This window comes from Lynx canadensis, chromosome B3 (assembly GCF_007474595.2).
Source record: "Lynx canadensis isolate LIC74 chromosome B3, mLynCan4.pri.v2, whole genome shotgun sequence".
Lineage (NCBI taxonomy): Eukaryota > Metazoa > Chordata > Mammalia > Carnivora > Felidae > Lynx > Lynx canadensis.
This window is the reverse complement of record NC_044308.2, coordinates 42295659-42316296: the sequence shown is the minus strand read 5'-3', so window position 1 is coordinate 42316296 and position 20638 is coordinate 42295659.

Here is a 20638-nt window from a genome sequence, read left to right as displayed (position 1 = left end):
TCAAGTATTTGAGCATCTACGGTCTTCTTTTTACCTGATGACAAATTGTCAGGTGTTTTAGCCATTACTAGCTGTGACCTCCTTGAGGGTAGGGAGCGTTTCATATTTATCTCTGTATCTCTAGCCCTGAGCTCAGCTATGTTATTTAAATAGAATCAGTTTTTTTATATGGCATCTTTTATATTACTGACTTCTGAACATGCTCCACTTTGCCTGTGTTCCTTTTACGGTACTGGCCAAAATTCTTAAATATCGTAGCTTCGGTCTTCCTAGTGCACCTCCTTTATTTCATTGCTTATACCTTTAGTAATGACAGCCTAGCTTCCCTAAGTTTTAGGGGCAGCCATTGATGACACATAATGAGTCTTGTTTATGAGGCTTTCTTTTTTTTTCCTCCTTTGCAGAGCTCCTGTCTGTACCTTAGACCACTCCTGTGTGTCTGATCTGATTTATTCAAATACTACATTCAACTGCTATTGTTATAATGTTGGTTTGTTTCTCAAACTTTCCAAAGGCGGACCAACAACTTCATGAAACCCCATGAGTTCCACACCAAGGATAATGCAGTTTAAAAATACATCCACTTGGTTGTGGCAAATACTACCTGAGGCTGACTCACAGTGGGTTCAGATGGAACACCGTCTTCACCCAATGAGTATCTTCAGAGCAGAAAGAGAGTGGGTTTGAGTTGCAAGTGAGAATTTTAAAAAGGCCAACCTCTTTAATCCTCAACTGTCACTAGATCCATTCTCGAGGGCTCTCACAATGCTGAGTCTAAGCTCTTAGCACTAGAGGCTCCTGGGTAAATGTGAGCATGGGCACATCATTGCTAATGTGCACAGTGCTTGGCAGAATGCCATAAGGCCAATTCATCGAATGTAGCTTCTCTTTTAGCCAAGAACAAGAAGAGACCCAGTCAATCTCCAACATTGTAATAATTCCTCTATGGAGAACATGTCCTGACCTGGTAAAGGGATGCATGTGATGATTTAGTTTCTTTTCCCCATATTCAGCTTTCATGAGCTATATGACAAATGGGTAAAAGATCAGAGCATGCTGAGAACTAATGAACCAGAGGGAGAAATTCATTTAATGACTTAAGTGTGCTTTATCTAATGTGAAATGTAGGTCAATTCACTGTAAATGTATTCATGGGGATTATTTGTCCTTAGCCTGGTTACATGGCATGTGCTACAAGATTCTGGCCCTGTGTGAAACAGAACAGACCTTGCTTGTCCCTCCCCATCCTTCTCCGTCTCTCCCCATCCCATCCTCCCTGCCCCCCACAGGGGGCAGGCGTCTAGCAACATCCGTCAATGCTTGTCTCAGTAGAAAAGACTGCATTTCAAACTATTCAAAAAATTGATTTGGGGCTCTTTATTACATTTCTTGAGGCATTGGAAAGATCTAAAACCTGAACACCTACACAGAAATTCAGATCTATTGCTGAGTTAGCAGCCGGTACAAAGATCAGGCAAGAAAAGGGGTACGTCATCACTCTGTGGGGCTAGCAGGCTACGTGTCTCCAGGCAAAGTCATCAAACACAGCAACCAGGGAGCACATCTTACAAAGTTTGGCTAGCAACTCTTAATTCTAGTTTAAGAAAGCCAAGACGGGAATCTTATGGGGCTCGTTGTCGTCATCATCATCATCATCATCATCATCATCATTTTATTAAATGAAAATGAGAAACTGAACAGGCCAGCTTGCGTTGGTGTCCCATTAGCTTCATTAGCTTTTCTTACCTCTTAAAAGGTAAAAAAAAAAAACTAATTTGATTTGATTTGATTTGATTCAAATAGAATGTTCAGTTCTTGGTGCTAAAAGACAGGCCAGGAAAGCAATTTGATTAAAGATTTGAACAAAGACTTGAGACATTTGCTTGTTCAAAATAGATGTTCATGAGATACATATTTTGAAAGGAAGAAATTTGTGGGGGGTTAGTTCACATTGATAGAATTTGTGGTTTAGCCAGCCGTGTGAAAATCTTGTGGTTGTCAAAAATCACTTTTATGCCTTGGAAAAGAAAAACAAATGGAATTTTTTTTTTCCTTTTCTAATTTAAGCTTAGGGTTAATTTGAGAAGGAAGATGTAGGGAAATACTAAGACACATTCACTTGGCATTGTGTGCTTAGCAAGTAAAGCCAAAAACTTCATATTTTCCCCAAACCAATTTCATCTCCAAGACAATGAGAGATGTGGCCTTTTTATGATTCTGTAAATTCCAATGAATTGTACAGAAAAAGAACATTACTTTTGGGTTGGTTTTTTTTTTTTTTTTTTTTTTTTTTTTTTGTCTCTCTAGTAAAAGAACCAAACTGCTCTGGTTAAATGACTTCTCCTTGTCCCCTTTATGGAACATTTGTATAAAGCCATGGAAAACCCTAGAAAAGTCTTCAGGTTACTTCTTTTTTTTTTAAATTTTTTTTTAACGTTTATTTATTATTGAGAGACAGAGAGGCAGGCACAGAATGTGAGCAGGGGAGGGGACAGAGGGGGGGGAGACACAGAATCCAAAGCGGGCTCCAGGCTCTGAGCTGTCAGCACAGAGCCTGACGTGGGCCTCGAACTCACAAACTGTGAGATCATGACCTGAGCTGAAGTTGGTCACCTAACCAACTGAGCCACCCAGGTGCCCCTCAAGTTACTTCTTAAATCCCATAAAAAGATAATATTAAGTCACATTGTTCCTGGAAGACCTGGCTTTGGAATATAAGTAATAGTAATGCCCTATATTGGTTTGAAACTTTACACTTTATAATGTGCTTTCAGTTATACTGTTTTGTCTGATTCTCATACTGTCCTATGATTCTCAAAAGAGTTTGGTCTTCTCTGGGGGGGTTGAGTTGTGTAGTCCCCAGAAAAGGTCAAATTCCTGACCTGATATTTCCTGACCACAAAATACAGAACCCATGGTTTGGTGTCCAGGTAAATAAGTTAACTTGCCTTTAGAGAACTAGATGTAACAAAACTCTCCCCGAATTTAAGCCCAATGAGGGACACTAGGATCTGAGGCTGCCTGGGGGGTCTCATGTCTCCCACTGCTTGGGTCCATGGACTCATCAAGAGGAATAGCTAGCAGAGTTGTCCAACCTGTTTAGATTCTTATTCTCTCCCTCTCAGTTTCACCAAGTGTTTGTTACATCAAGCAGGGTCCAGACAGGAAAACAGAAACCACACTAGGTACAGGGGATTGGTTACATAGGTGGTAGAAGGGTTCAGAAGAAGAGAGCTGAGAGGCCAAACAAAAGAGAGTGAAGCAACCTAGCAGTTCCCGACTTCTGGAAACCTCTTCCACCCCTTGGCTGAAGGAGAACTGAAAGAGGAGGTGTAACCAGAACCTAGGGGCTAAGATCACTGGAGTTCCACCGGAACAAGGAAAGCCAACTCATCAGGAAGTAGAGCCAAAAAGATGCCACCCAAGAAAAAAAGGAGAGGGAGAAAGACCCTAGCCTGTTTTTCCTGCCCTCCAGTGTCCCACTAGCACCTCCCATTGGTGGAAGACAGTTGGAAGACGCAGGCTGTGGGGCTGGGCTCCGCTGCCCAAGACACAGAGCAGGTAGAGGGTGAGAAATGGAACTGAGGGCAAACAGAATCAGGGCCGGCATAATAACTGAATTTCTCTTTGGGCCAATTGTAGCCTTGAATTCCTGTTTGTTAAATGTGCATATGCTGTGACATCACTGTATCTATTACCATTTCCAACTTACAGGTGAGGAAACTAAGATTCAGGTCAAGTAATTTGCCCAAGGTTACCCAGGTCAAGTGTCAGAGCCAAGTCTTCTGATTCTTATGTCCACTACTTTTGCCGCTACTGCTGGTGCCTTCCATATAAATATACTAGGAAAGGGCGAGGATCATCAGAGTTTTTAAAAAACACTTTTGTAGACTCTTAGGATGGAAATAGCCTGGGGCATTTCAAACCGTGTGTTCTAGAGCTCTGAGGTCCACAGAACACCCCACAAGTCAGAGTCAACAGAATCCCAAACTCCACCCCTCACTTCAAACTGTTTACCGATTTAATCCGTTATGCATTAGGATTCTACTAAGATTTTATGTTAAGAAAATGATACTGCTAACAGAAGAAAATAAAATTGTTCTAGCCGGTCTCTCTCAGAATGAAGTCACCCAGGCTCACAGAGGGTCTAGCTGACAGGAGACTTAAACCCAGACTTACAAGCAGGTGTTCTGGCTTGTCACTGAAGGCTCTAGCCAGCAAACCATGCTGTAGGCGTCATGACCAGTTAAGAGAGGGTGACAGTGTGGCAAGGGAAAAAGGGAGAAGTGGCAGGGAAAGGCAGGAGAAGGCTAGAGATGGCTCAGAGAAAGATGACCCGAGGAAAAAACAGAATGAAATCCAGTTGAGGATACTGCTTCAAGCCTTTAAAGCCATTGTGTTTTTAAATTGGGGGCAAAACCAAGGACAATTCTGTCGAAAATGAGACCCATCCACAGAAGGGCTAAGAGAAATCAAGGATAGTAGCCAAAAAGTGGAAACAATTCAAATGTCCATCAGCTGGTGAATGGGTAACTTGAGGAATACCCACACAATGGAATATTGCAACGTTGTCGACATTATGCCAAGTGAAGGAAGTCAGACATAAACCACCACATATCGTTTGATTCCATTTACATGAAATGTCCAAAAGAGGCAAATCTGTCAAGATGGAAAATAGATTAGTTGTTGTCTGGGGGTTGGGGTGCAAACAGGGAATGGCTGCAAATGGGCATGAGGTTGCTTTTGGGGGGTGAATGGGAAATGTACTCAAACTAGATTGTGGTGATGGTTGCACGGCTATGAATGTACTAAAAATCATTGAATTGTACACTTAAAAAGATTGAATTTTATGGCGTGTTAAGTTTACTTCATTAAATTCTTAAAAAAAAAAAAAAAGCAGTGGTGGCAGCTGGGTAGCTCAGTCAGTTAAGCATCTCACTTCAGCTCAGATCTCACCGTTCATGAGTTCGAGCTCCGCATCAGGCTCTGTTCCGACAGCTCAGAACCTGGAGATGCTTTGGATTCTGTGCCTCCCTCTCTCTCTCTGCCCCTCCCCCCGTCTCAAAGATACATAACCATTAAAAAAAATTTAAAAATAAAAAAATAAATAAAATAAACAGATAAAGCAAGGGCTGACGCTAACCTGTGGTCTTGAAGGTACAAAAACTAACCTCTAAAAATCTCATGAGGAAAGAAAATCTTGCATCAGCTGCTCAGGTAAATGAGGGATGGCCCCTCCTACATTCCCGGGTTTTGTCATGGAGGGCACCAACTGTTATTTTGAGCCCAGTAATGGCTCTGTCAGGTAGCACCATGCTGCCTTTGAGATTGCCCAGCACTTCCATTCCCGGGTTTACAGGCTCTGAAAGCTACATGGCTGCAGGTTTGGGATGAACATAATATGAGCATTAAAAGAATTCTCACACCAGAGTACTTGGCGTCCTTTATTATAATGACCTATTTACTCCTCTGTAGGCTGTCAACTTCATGAGAGCAAGGACATTAGCCATCTTATTCGCTATTTTATCTCACCACAGAGCACATGCTTGGCTCATGGTCCATTCTAAATAACTACTTGTAGAGAATTAAAAATTTGGGGGGAACCCTATAAATAAATAGAGAAGCTGATTCAATGACCATGGATTAAGCCAACAACCATGTAATGGGAATATGCCAAGCATCATCCCATATGTCATTGTATTTAATTCCCACAACATCTCCATTAGGTAGATATAATGCCATTTTTCACTTGAGGAGCTGAAGTTTGAAAAGGTTAAGTGACTGGTTCAAGGTGGCAGAGAGGGCTTTCCAGCCAAGATCTCCTGAAGCCAGGTTGAGGGCAGTTTCACTACACTTGAGTTTAAGAGCAGAGTTAGGCTTCTGTTTGTCCATCATATAACACTTTCGATTTCTCTGATGATTTGTATCAGATATACACAAAAGGACCATGTGTTAAAAGTTCAATGCTTTTCATCGAGATATGCCCATAGCTGCTTAGTGATTAAAAAAAGAAATGTACAGATAAATAAAATTCAAAGGCAGACTCTATCACAAAGGTCCCAGACAAGTAGCTATCAAATGAAAGATAGTTTTTATATGTTAGAAATCTGTCCTAGGAATGGATTCAACTAAAGATGACTGTATATGAATGCCTGCGCTTTGCATACTATTCCTAAAATTTTATTAAATTCTCCTTTGGGGCTCCTGGGTGGCTCAAACTGTTAAGCGTCTGACTTCGGCTAAGGTCATGATCTCAAGTTCGTGAGTTCAGGCCCTGTATTAGGCCCTGCGCTGGCAATGCAGAGCCTGCTTGGGAGTCTTGCTCTCTCCTTTCTCTCTGCCCCTCCCCTGCTCGTGCTTTCTCCCTCTCTCAAAATAAATAAATAAAAACTTAAAAAAAAATTATCCTGTGGGAAGAAAATAAACTATACTGGATACTTTACTGACCAACTCTTAGTAAAAGTATGTGACAAACCTTACCTGGACCACAGACCTGGGTGAAGAAATACAGGCTTCCAAAGGGAGTTGTAATTGCTTTGTGCACTGTTCCTTTTGATTGTCCCCTCTTGATGCGTGGTCATCACTATGCTGCAGAGAGGAAAGATTCCTTTCTTGACTCCTTCCATATTCTCACCTCCCAGAGTTAGCTGCTTCCGCAGAGCTGGTGGCTGAACTGTTTCTAAAATCTTCTCTTCCTTTCCTTCCTACCACCTCCTTCTCTTTATCTACTGATTAACTCCAGGGCCTTAAACAGGCCCATTCTTTAGTCTTTAGGTAAGCTGTTCAGGAATAATGGGACCTTTGATATTTTGACTCTTACTTGACACAGAAGAAGACAAACATAATCAACCATGTATTCCTATGGAGAATGTGGCTCAAGGCATCATATATAATGTCAGAGGCCAGGTCAGATTAGGCCTCCAGCCTCTAGAGTGCTGGTTCTGGCTTTTGTTTCCTCCTATGTCAGCAAAAATAAATAGTTGATTAAAAGCCTAGATGCCCAGGGTTGAGGAAGACTTACAAATATACTTCTGATCCATTTCAAAATATATTTCCAACAGATAATCCCTACTTCTTGTGCCTCAAATTCCTAAAGACTCAAGGAAACGTGGTCTCACAACTAGCCCATCTTTGACCTCAAAACATTTAGGCAAGCCTAGGAGATTATTAATCCAAATCCAGATATAGCATATTACAATTTTACTTGTAATCTGTATATCTTTGGAGAATTCAAAATTTTTAGTTTCCTCCTTCACCATCAGTCTTTTGCCACGAAAACCAAAACATTTTTTTTCAATATCCCAACCATTTTTCTAATGTGATTTTTGGTAAAAGCTCTCAAAAACCACCATAAATGACCTCAGACCCAGAAATGGAGAGTTTAAGAGTCTGAGAAAAACTCCCAAAGCTGCTCCATGTCCCTAAGCTCCCTCGGTGCCTCTCTGAACGGGCCTTCCGTTGTTGCCTGTCCCAGAACTAACCCCACACAAAGGAGATTTTCCCTTCTGATTCTTTTATTTCTGGCATTCGTATCCTTCCCACACTGAATAGGGAATTGCAGAAATATTGGAGTCTGCTTCAGACGTGAGCTGCTAAAAGGCACTGTGGCTTCCGTCTTGCTCTCTTGTATCACTCCCTCTGGGGGAAGCCAGCTGCCATGTTGTGAGGACCCGCAAGCAGCCTGTGGAGAGGTCCACCTGGGAAGGATGTGAGGGCCAACAACCAGTGTTAACCTGCCAGGCACATGAAGGGAAGCCCTTTGGCTGCAGCAAGCTGTCAGAAGCCTGCAACTCTGGCAGACATCTTGACTACAACCTCATGAAAGCCTTGAACCACACCACCCAGCTAAGCTGCTCTGGAATCCTGACTCCACAGAAACTGTGGGATAATAAATATTTACTGCTTAAGCCGAAAGTCACCTGAATACGTGACTCATGATATGATAGATTTGGTCAGAAAATTAACCACTAGATTCCAGTGACTGGACTCACTCTCAGAGGGGAGAGATGGGAGGTTGCAGCGAGAAAGGGAAAGACCAGTATATTTTACATCAATGATCTGCTTTTTAAAATATGTTCTTTGACTTTAGGTGCTGTTAGTCTTTTCTCTCTTCTCCTTTCTTTCCATGAGCAGGATCTAAGCAGGCTGATGTTGGGTGGGGGCGTGCCCCACCCACATCTAAAGCTGCTCAAGTATCAGTGGAGAAGTACTTGAGTGGGAATGATGAGCAGTCATTTTCTTTCTTTTGCTCTTTAAAAAAAAAAAAAAAAAAGACTTTCTAATTCCAGAACCCACCAAAGAATAAAATCAGCTTTGTCTTCATAAGGACCTTAGTGTCTTAAAAAAAAAAAACAAAAAAAAGGTCCAAATAATAACAGTGGTGAAGAAATGAGATCCTGCCATGGGACCTTTCTGGATAAAACTAGACACACACACAAACACACTCAGGAAATTAATAGCCAATTTTCCAGGAGGAAAGGTTAATTGTGGAGACTATTTCAAGGATCAGTCCTGGGAATTATGACATATTGGACAAAAGGAAAATGGAATTGCAAGTGAGCAGATAAAACACTTGAGAGTGGCTAAATTTAATTATAAAATATAAAGTTTAGGGATTCTCAAGTTTAAGTGCTTGTAAGAATCACTTGGTGAGAGGCTGGAGGGGGTTGTCCACAAATTCAGATCGCAAATCCTCAACCCCAGAGATTCTAATTTAGTAGGGTCTAAGACTGAGTCCAGGAATCTCTGATTTTAATGAGCATAGTAAGTTGTTTGTCCAGTCAAAGGTGTGCAGATTACACCTTTAGAAAAACTTAGTTAATATACATAAGATGCCGTGATCAAATACTGTATCGATTAAAATTGTGAAAGGTAAAAAAAGTCCAGAAATACTAGGCAAGGGTTGGACAGCATACAAGCAAGTGAGATGTCATACAGACAAGTGCCCGTCAGATATTTCCAGCCAAATATTTCAGTGTTCTAAACATATAGGCACTGTCCATCTCCTAAAATGGAACCAGTTGGATTTTTACATAACTCAAAGTCCAGTCATTGTACAGTGGCAACCAGAAAGGGTATTTTTTGTAGGGGCGCCTGGGTGGTTCAGCGGTTAAGCATCTGACTTCAGCGCCAGGTCCTGATCTCATGGTTCGTGGATTTGAGCCCCTGAACCAGGCTCTTTGCTGACAGCTCAGAGCCTGGGGCCTGCTTCAGATTCTGTATCTCTCTCTGCCCCTCCCCCTCATGTTCTGTCTCTGTCTCTGTCTCAAAAATAAACATTAAACAAATACATTTATTGTAAAGGAAGTTAATAAGAAATGCTTCCATGGGTTTTGATGGAATAATACGCTCTTATTTTGAAATAACATTTGACTTGCTAATTCTAAAATAAAAAGCGGAGAAAATTTGAAATCTACTTTAAGTAGAAAATTAACTATATATAGGAACATTTTTAATAGGAAGAGGATGTGGGATATTAATTAAAAACCCCGACTGTTTTGTGTGTGATTGGCAGAATCAGCTTTACTATTTATTAGTAACACATGCAGGTTCGGAGAAGAAAACCCCTAAGGACATACGGGGACAGCACAGCTTCACTGTTCTCAGCATGGGCACTCAAGTATTCCAGTCATTTCCACAGGTGGACACACTGACAATTGGATTTGTGGAGCAGGACCCAATTCAGTCATTCAGAGAGTTTAAAAACACAAACATGTCACAACACAGCCAAAAAAAAATAGAAAAATGACAGCTGGGAACCCGATCACAAGAAAAGGAATAACTTTAGGACTGAAGGAAATCACAGGGGACCCTATCATCGGCTTGAGAGCCCCAAGTCCAGCACCTTCATTTTACGGTGGGAAGTGGAGTCATGAACAGATGGAAGCTTGTCTTTGACCTCATGATGTCTTAGCAGGAACTCAGACCTCCCAGCTCCCAGCTCAGTGGCCCAAGAACTACTTGGTTTATAATGATGGAGTTGGCTCTCACCTACCCAAGTAGGCAGCCTCTGGGCATCATTATTGCCTTAGAGGGTGTGCCCGTTGCTCTGCTGACAGGCTGCTGCCTGGAGTAATTTTTTTTTTTTAAATCATATCTATTATGTTGTACTTACAGGAACACCTTTGCTTTTTTTTTTTTTTGAATGACTGTCTATGATTATAAATCTAAAAACCAAACATTGCACTTTGTAATTATAATACTCTTTCTTTTAACTTTTTTTTTTTTTATCATTTATTTATCATGAGTGTTCCCAATGCATCAGGTCTAATGGCTCATTAGTTTCCGGAATGAGACCTCATCTATTATGATTCTGTTTTATACCCCAAGCCTTTACCCGCTGCCTGGCACACAAGCAGGAACTCGATAAATATGTGTTGAATAAATTAATTAGTAAAATAGAGTTCTCCTTTATGTGGCACAATGAGACTGAGTCCAGCTTTTTTCACAATTGCAAGAAATGCCACTGCACGTGAACGTCTTTGCGTGCATCTTTGCATCTCCCTCTACTATTGCCTTGTGACGAATTTCCAGAGGCCGAATTACCAGATCAAGAGCTTTGGATACATATTACCAAACTGCCTTTCAGAAAAATGGGTCATTCCTCCATCCTCTTGCCAACTTTCTTTTCTTTTTTTAACAATGAAGACTTTTTTCTATTTCATGCATGAAAACATTTTTTTTAAATTTTTAAAAAATGTTTTATTCATTTTTTGAGAGTGAGAGACAGAGTGTGAGTAGGGGAGGGGCAGAAGAGAGAGAGGGCACAGAATTCGAAGCAGGGCCCAGGCTCTGAACTGTCATCACAGAGCCCGATGTGGGGCTCGAACCCACGAACTGTGAGATCATGACCTGAGCTGAAGTCTGACGCTTAACTGATGAGTCACCCAGGCACCCCTAAAAAAAATTTAATTCCAGTATAGTTAACTATAGTGTTATATTAGTTTCAGGTGTACAAAAATTCTATCCATTACTCAGTGCTTGTGAGGCTAAGTGTACTCTTAATACCCTTCACCTATTTTACTCATCCCCCCACCCACCTCCCCTATGGGAACCATCAGTTTGTTTTCTATAGTTATGAGTCTGGGTTTTGGTTTGTCTCTTTATTTTTCCTTTATTCATTTGTTTTGTTTTTTAAATCCCCCATTTTAGTGATGGTATTTGTCTTTCTCTAATTGGCTTATTTTGCTTAGCATTATATACTCTCTAGATTCATCCATGTTGTGAATGGCAAGATTTCATTATTTTTTATGGCTGAATAATATTCGATATATATATATGTATATATATATACATATATATATATATATCTCACATCTTCTTTATCCATTCATCTATTGTATGGACACTTATGTTGCTTCCATAATTTGACTATTGTAAATAATGCTGCAACAAACATAGGGGTGCATGTATCCCTTCGAGTTAGTGTTTTTGTATTCTTTGGGTAAATACCCAGTAGTGTAATTACTGCATCACAGGGTGGTTCTTTTTTTAATTTTTAAAGAAACCTCCATACTGTTTTCCACAGTGGCTGCATCAGTTTGTATTCCTACCAACAGTGAATGCAGGTTCCTTTTTCTCCACATCCTCAGCCAACACTTGTTATTTCTTGTGGTTTTGATATTAGCCATTCTGACAGGTGTGAGGTGATACCTCACTGTGGTTTTGATTTGCATTTCCTTGATGATGAGTAATACTGAGCATCTTTTCAGGTTCTGTTGGTCACCTGTATGTCTTCCTTACAGAAATGCCTGTTCATGTCCTCTGCCCATCTTTCAAATTGGATTATTTGTTTTTCAGGTGTTGAGCTTATAAGTTCTTTATGTATTTTGGAGACTAACCCTTTATCAGATATGTCATTTGCAAATATCTTCCCCCATTCAGCAGATTGCCTTTTAATTTTGTTGATTGTTTCATTTGCTGTGTAGAAGCTTTTTATTTTGATGTAGCCTCAATAGATTATTTTTGCTTATGTTTCCCTTGCCTCAGAGACATATCTAGAAAATGTTGCTATGGCTGATGTCAGGGAAATTACTGCCTGTGCTCTCTTCTAGAGTTTTTATGGTTTCAGACCTCACATCTAGTCCTTACTCCATTTTGAGTTTACTTTTGTGTATGGTGCAAGAAAATGGCACAATTTCATTCTTTTGTGTGTAGCTGTCCAGTTTTCCTAACACCATTTGTTGAAGAGACTATCTTTTTCCCATTGCATATTCTTGCCTGTTTTGTCGAAGATTAATTAACCATATCATCATGGGTTTGTTTTTGGGCTTTCTATTTGTTTTCATTGATCCAGATGTCTATTTTTGTGCCAGTACCATCCTGTTTTGATTCCTATAGCTTTGTAATATAAGTAGAAACCTGGAATTGTCATAACTCCATCTTTGTTTTTCTTTTAGGTTTTTTTTAAAGTGTTTATTTATTTTGAAAAAGGGAGAGAGAGTCCATGTGAGCAGGGGGAGGGGCAGAAAGAGAGGAGATAGAATCCCAAGCAGGTTCCGCACTGTCAGCACAGAGTCAGACATGGGGCTTGATCTCACAAACCACGAGATCGTGGCCTGAGCTGAAATCAAGAGGTCAAATACTTAACTGACTGAGCCACCCAAGTGCCCTGTTTTTCTTTTTTAAGATCGCTTTGGCTATTTGGGGTCTTTGTGGTTCTCTACCAATTTTAGGATGTTTGTTCTAGTTCTGTGAAAAATGTTGGTATTTTGATAGCGATTGCATTTTAAATCTATAGATTGTTTTTGAATAGTATAGACATTTTGACATTTGTTCTTCCATTCCATGAGTATGGAATGTCCTTTCCATTTCTTTGTGTCCTCTTCAATTTCTTTTATTGGTATTTTAGTTTGCAGAGTACAGGTCTTCACCTCTTCGGTTAAGTTTATCCTAGGTATTTTATTCTTGGTGCAAATTGTAAATGGGATTGTTTTTTAATTTCTCTTTTTGCTGCTTCATTGTTAATGTATAGAATTGCAATGGATTTCTGTACATTGATTTTATATCTTGTGAGTTTACTGAATTCATTGATCAGTTCTGGCAGTTTTGGGGTGGAGCCTTTCAGGTTATCTACATAGAGTATCATGCCGTCTGCAAAGAGTGAAAGTTTTACTTCTTCCTTCTCAATCTGGATAACTTTTATTTCTTTTTGTTGTATGATTGCTGTGGCCAGAACTTCCAGTACTATGTTGAATAGAAGTGGTCAGAGTGGACATCTGTTCCTCACCTTAGGGGAAAAGCCCTCAATTTTTCACAATACAGTATGATGTTCACTGTGGGTTTTTCATATATGGACTTTATTATGTTGAGGTATGTTCCCTCTACACCTACTTTTTTTTTTTTATCATGAATGCATGTTGTACTTTGTCAAATGCTTTTTATGCATCTATTGAAATGATGGCATGGTTTTTATCTTTTCTCTTACTGATGTGATGTATCATGTTGATTGATTTGCAAATATTGAACCACCTTGCAGCCCAGGAATAAATCCTAGTTGATTGTGGTGAATGATTTTTTAATGTATTGTTGGATTCAGTTTGCTAATATTTTGTTGGGGATTTTTGCATCTACGTTCATCAGAGATATTGACTTGTAATTCCCTCTCTCTCTCTCTCTCTCTCTCTCCCCCCCCCCCCTCCTCTCTTTTGTAGTGTCTTTATCTGGTTTTGGTATTAGGGAAATGCTGGCCTCATAGAATGAATTTGGAAGGTTTCCTTCCTTTTCTGTATTTTGGAATAGTTTGAGAAGAATAGGTTATTAACTCTAACAATAAAGGTACATCTCTTAAGAATCAAAATTTGTGATGGCAAAACATTTTTAAGGCACTCAGCCCACTGTGATGGAATAAAAACAGTTTTGAACACTTTCTGTTTGTAATGTATTAAATCATACCAGTAATTTATCTAGAGGTAAACAGTTACTGAAGCCACTGTTAAATTGCTTATATTCCTTAGGCTTTTTCTGCCTTATAAGTTTAATAAGGGGGGAAATGTGGTTTTTGCTTGAGAGAGAACAAGCAACTCAACACTGGCTGTCGCGGACCACTGTGGGATGAAGGGATACAGAGATAATCCCTAGGGTGACAATCTGTGGCCTGGGGGAGCTCTGTAGTGGCAGAGTTACATACATGTATCAACATGGGAGGGTCTCCAAGCATAGCATCAAGATGGGGAGGGGGAAATATGTATTTTTGAGATTCATAAAAATGGAAACAAAGCACATTAAACACATCAGAATGGCTGCCTAAAGGGCAGGAAGCAAGTAGTCCATGGGGTCAACTGTGAGAGGGACCATGCCCAGACCCACAATGCTGCTAATGTGCCACAAACTAAGGTCATGCAGAGAGAAGCAAGCAAGAAGGAAGGATGATGAATCACTGAATTCTACACCTGAGACTAATATTATACTGTATGTTAACTAACTTGAATTTAAATAGAAACTTAAAAAACAACAGTAAAAAACAAAAGAAAAGAAAGAAGAAAGAAAGAAAAAGAAAGAAAGAAGAAAGAAAGAAAGAAAGACGACGGAAGTGGAAGAAGGAAGTGGAGGAAGGGAGGGAGCTAAGGAGACGGGGCTGTGACACCCTCTGAGCCCTGACTCCGTCAGTAACTCTGAGTGAACTGCCCTCAAGCCCCCCGCCTCTTCTGGGCCTCTGCTGTGCCATGCTGTGCAAGGACTAGATGACTACTAAGGTTTCAACCCTATCACACTATGGTTCAAAGCACACGGCAGGACACCGATGCCATGGCCTAGACTCTCTTGTAAATGCAGGTGTAGTGTTTTCCTGTGCGCCCTGACAAACCCTGCAAACAGAAAGCACTGATTGATTTGTAAAATAAACCATGTGCTTTACATAATACTTCTAGCACAGACTTCCATAATATTATAAGCAGATGTGAGCCGTTTATTAAATTTACAAACAGCAAAGTCCCATAATGATGGACCTCCCCAAGACGGCCAGCTATGCCTTGGCAGAATTCCAGCAGGAAATTTTCTGGTGTCGGCTGTTCCTCTTTCCTCTTGGAACCGCACAGTATCAGACAATGTTTGAATTATTTAAATATGCCCCAAGTCTGCAGTTCATTGTCTTATCATTTCAAAGGGCTAGGCTTCCATAAATCATATCGAATGTCTGAGATTCTAACCAAAAAGAAAAAAAAACGAGGGGAAAAAAATGAGGGACAGATATTCCTGGCTATCCAAGGAAACTGTACAGCAGAAAGGAAATGATATTGCGTAACAAAAGCAAGTATTCGTTTGAAAGGTTTATGTGAATACAAGATGATTTAATGCGGTCAGTCGGCTCCAAAGGTAAAGATGTGTGTGTGGCTGTGCGTGTAGAGTCTAAATTAATCTGGTTAAAATGATGCAACACGCTCATAAGAGCAAGAACAAAGTAAATGTATTAGAACACGTGGGGAGCCAGCAGTTGCCTAAAGCGATTTTCCCCTTTATTATGGAAGGGAACAGCAAGCTTTACTGAGCACCTTGACACCATCTATGCTGATGGATCCCAGACCATCACTGTGTGACCACTTTCCTCCTGGTTTTCATTTGAAAGAGGAAACAGTTTGAAAACCAAGGTCTTTCTCTGGCTTTAGAAGCACCAGGAGACCAGCCAACTTTTAAATATTCTGTTGGTCTTAGTCAAGTTATGTAGGGGCCCAGTCCCCTCCACTCTGGCTGCTTCCAGGAATTAGGCATTCTCATGAAAAGAGACGAGCGGTAACAAACACTCCCCTTGCCTGACCGATGGAGAACATTGTCTCTGCTCCCGGCGTTGCCAAGTGAGAGGTTTGGGCCCCAGGAGAAACACTGTCAGGTTCGGTATTTGTGGAGACAAAGAACAGGGTGTCTCCCAGCATGGGCTTCTCTCCCACCTTGCTGTGGACTTCAGTTCATTTTAACTCATCTTGCACGGGGGTATGATGGGTACATGAGGTAAGAGGCGAAAGTAGTGGGGAACATAATTATGACCCCCAGAAAGACTCAGAGTCTGAGATTTGCATGTAGGAGGTCCTGGAGAATAAAAGAGCGAGGAAAGCAGGATAAACAGAGGAAGAGGTTGGACTGCGATGTAGTCACAAAAGAACCTCAGGGATCCCTTTATCACACCCACTACCACCACCATCAACCATCTAGTCATCAGACACTCGCTGTGTCTGTCCCCTTGAGTTGCACACTTCCCTCAGTCCAGGGGAAGACTGTCCCCAGAGACTCAGATGAGAGGCATCAGCCACCAACACTTCCCACACCTGAGGGGAGTGCCTCCGTGGATGCACCACAGAAATCACCACAAAGTACAAGATGCATTTCAGCCATTAAGAAGCATACACTCTAGTTGAGGGAACAAGATATGTGCTTTCACTACAGCATGAAGCAGTGGATTTTAGGTGTCAGATGTGTAGCACTGATGATAGATGCATAGAAAAATGGTAGAAAGCTAGGAGTGGAATTATGGATCATTTGACTGAAAGGGTCAATTTGCAAATGAGAGTACTCTGATGTTAAAAGTCAAGGGACATGTCCAAGGTCACATATCTACTGTGAAGTCACCTGGATTTCCTGATTCCCATTTCAATCCTTATTCTGCTCCTCAGTACACAGTTCCCTTTGAAAGGGATTACTTTTCACAGAACTGATATGCGTAATCTTGAGCAGAATCAGGTAAAGTAGAAAACAGAATCCCTGAAATAGGTCCTCAGTCGCAGAAGAATTAAATTCAAACAAGTATCTTTGATCTTAAAAACTGTCAGTCAATGGGTGCCTGGGTAGCTCAGCCAGTTAAGTGTCCAACTCTTGATTTTGGGTCAGAGGGTCATGATCTCATGGTTGTGAGATTGAGCCCCGCATCAGGTTCTGTGCTGATAGCATGGAGCCTGCTTGGGATTGTCTCTCTTCCTCTCTCTCTTTCCCTCCCCTTGTTCGTATTTTCTCTCTCTCAAAAACAACCAAACAAAATCCAAAAAGATAAAAAAGAAAAAAATCAAAACAGTCAGTCAAGACATGGGCCTAGAAAGATTCCCCTCAGCTTATGAGCAATTTCATATTTTGTAACTTTTCCATCCATTTGTGGCAATGTGGGAGGCCACCATCTCTTCTGAAGGACTGGCCAGCCCCAGCTATGCTCATTTGTGAAAATGAGAAATGGTTTCTGAGTCTTTTCCCAAAAAACACCAAAGAGCATGTGGGTAGAAAACCACCAGAGTCAACACCAGACCACACTGGTGATATTCAGCTTCTGTTAGGGTTGTTTGGTAAACCATAACTGCAGCCTATTATAGTGCTCACTGTTTTCCAAAAGATAGCATGATCTGCTAAGGGTCTCCTTTTATTCTAGAACCATCCAGCTCATTTTTTTCCTCTTCATATAAGTTATTTCTTCTGACATGTAGGGTGAACTGTGGGGTGGAGGGGACATAAAGGGCAGCTCAGAGAACACTGAGCTGGGTTAGTATTAAAGATCTGAGTCCTTCGACAAGTTGCCAGTTGTTCATTCCTTCAACAGCTATTTGCTCAGCACCCACTTATACTAAGTATTATCGTAAGAACTGAGGACTGCAAGTTAAGTAAGACATGACCCCGCAGGAACCCAGCCATCAGGAAGCTTGATCTCAGGGACAAGACAGATATATGAATATGAATCAAGTATAAGTGCTATGATTAAAAACATAGTGGAAGTATCAGGAGTGGGATGGTGCTAGAGGTGTCTGTGGTACGAAGAGTTCCAGCCGTTTATTTTGCTCAGCAGAACACATCATTTGGCTTGAGCTCCACCCATTATTTGTTTATTCATCCTGGAAATTTACTGGGAACTTTCCATGTACCTAGCACAGTGCTAGATACTAGAAATATACCTAATAGAATGACCCAGCACCGTTTGTTAGGAAGTTCTCAAGAGTCAAGAGTTTTAATGAACTAAAACTTCTGTTTGGTCTTGCTTTGTTTCTGAAGCACACACATGTAGAGGGAACCCAAGTGTCCCATCCATTCTAGATCAAGTCTCATTCAGGAGATCAAAGCTTGGCTTCTCCCTGATCCCAGTCCCTGCATCTCATGCTCCCACATCTCACCTGTCCTTGACTCTTTTTTTTAATATTTATTAATTTTTTAGAGTGAGTGCACAAGCAGGGGAGGGGCAAAGAGAGAGGGGGGACAGAGGATCTGAAGTAGGCTCCGAGCTGACAGCAGCGAGCCCGATGTGGGGCTTGAACTCATGAACCATGAGATCATAACCTGAGCTGAAATCTAGAGTCAGACTCTCAGCCAAGTGAGCCACCCAGGCGCCCCTATTCTTGACTCTTCTGACTTGGGACATGTTCCCAGTTTTTTGCTACTGAGTCATTCTAGTATTGTAGTCTTATCTTATTTCCCTAGAATAGGAGTTCCTCAATACAGCCTGGAAACAAGCAAAACTATTCCATCCTGGACATTTTCCCTCTAGCCCTCCTCGAGGACTTAGTCACAAATTCGTTTACTCTAGCCCATCCTAGGGGAAACTGCTGGTCCACACCGCATCAGTGTCTCTGCCTGTTTCCTGGTCTTCCTGGAGAGCTTGGAAGTATAGTATGCCTGGGCACACGCACAAACTCACCTTTGACACTTTGGAGCTTTTTCCTTCATATGTGGTTCATTATCCAGCCTAAAGACCAATGCAGGAGTAAGCGATTTTGTGAGGAAATGGGGGTGAACTGGGGTGAGGTTGCCTCCCTGACACAGTGCTGCCTGCAGTTGTTATGAAGCAGTGCCCGCGGAGGTAGGTGTTCCCAACTGCATGCACTGGTGGGCCCTCCTCACTTCCCTTCTAGTCTCTTCTGAAGTCTCAGCCTCCCTTCCTAGTTTCTTGTTGGGCCATCCACCCTGCTGCTACATCCCACAATACCCCTCATCCTCTGGAAAGTCTCTCTCCCCCAATCTGTTCTGGCCCACGGCTCCTTACCCTTCTTTTCATCAGTGACTTCCTGGAAGGCCTTCAGCCCTATACAGCATGTGTTCTCACTCCCACGTTGGCTCTGCCTTTGTTCCTGTATGATGGGTCTCACTACCACTGGTGCATTTTGCCAGCCATCATGGGTCAAAACTTCTTCAGAACACAAAAGAATGGCAGGAAGCAGTACATGGTGGAGTATAAGGCGGTTGTTGAAGGACACACGTGACCCAAGGGCCAGTAGAGGGCTGTTTGACATGGACCAGCCCCTGCTGTAAGGTGCACGGATGTTCATTGGCAGGAGGGCCCTCCTTTTGATTTGCAAGCAAGGTATGATAAAATGCATACATCTTCACAGTGTAATGTCATGGACTGTAGTTGTTAAGGAAGCACTTCATGGACAAATAGTGTTATAATGAAGCAACTCTGTTTGGCCATGTTCAACCAGCATGGGTGTGAAACTCAGAACCCTCCCGGTACTTAGGATAGGGTTTTCCCAAATGCTGTCTCCCAACTAACTGCATCATTATTACCTAGGATGCTTTTTAAGGAAGAGACTTAGTGTATCTGGCTCTCATGGAGCAAGGCCTAGGCATTTGAAAGAGCAGCCTAGTGAGTCCAAGTTTGAGAGCCTCTGCTTAAAGAGAGGCTCACCTCCTTTTAGAGAAATGCCCAATGCTTAGAAAGCCTCCCGACCACACACTGGTTCTCTGCTTGATCTCATCTGCAATTCTGAGAATATTCATCTCCCTGGAGATTTCATCTCCAGAGGGTATTGTTTCCATCTTTGTAACATTCTATAAATGGAATAATTCTATATTTAATTTCAGATTGAGTGAGAATGTTTCTTCCTGAACTATGAATGGGCCTATCATGCAAATGGGAAAAATTCCCAATAGATTATATTTAGGACATTTTATAACTGTAGAACCTCCTTCCTCCAAGGGACAATATTAGCTGCTCCTAAATGGACCTAGACTATTAATTAATTACTTAATTAAATTTTTATTTATTTATTTTGAGAGAGAGAGTTTGAGCAGGGAAGGGGCAGAGAGGGGGAGAATCCCACCAAGCAGACTCCACACTCAGCGCAGAGCCTGACATGGGGCTCAATCTCGCAAACCCTGAAATCATGACCTGAGCTGAAATCAAGAGTTGGATGCTCAACCCATTGAGCCACTCAGTCACCTTGGACCTAGACTTTTTCAATCTCTAAAAACAAACAAACAAAACCTTTGAAACTACAGGCTTTCAATTTTCATTTGAATGGAAGTTAGAGTGATTTGGGGCCTTCTTAATGCTAACGTTCTGTGATGATGTTAATTCCATGAGCTTTGTTGTAAATATTCCAGTTCAATGAATTCTAAGGTCTCATGAACTTTTTCAGGGAAAGAAGGTATTTCTCACCAAATATATTCTTTCACACACTAATGCTAGAACTAGAATGATCTCCATTTTGTAGTCCTTAAAGAGTCATTAATTCAGGCAACAGTCATCAGTAAAGGAAACCACTTGATAAAAACCTGATGGGAACTTTACAATGTTGGGATCAGGATGGTAGGCCCTGACCCCACTGGGCGATTTCAGCTTCACTGATATGTGGACAAGCTGACATTATGTGCCCCCGGATATAATGCAGTAAGAGACACACAGCACCAGCTATGAAGTGTGCTTCTCCAAAAGTTAAACTGGAGCCTAATTTAGTTGACA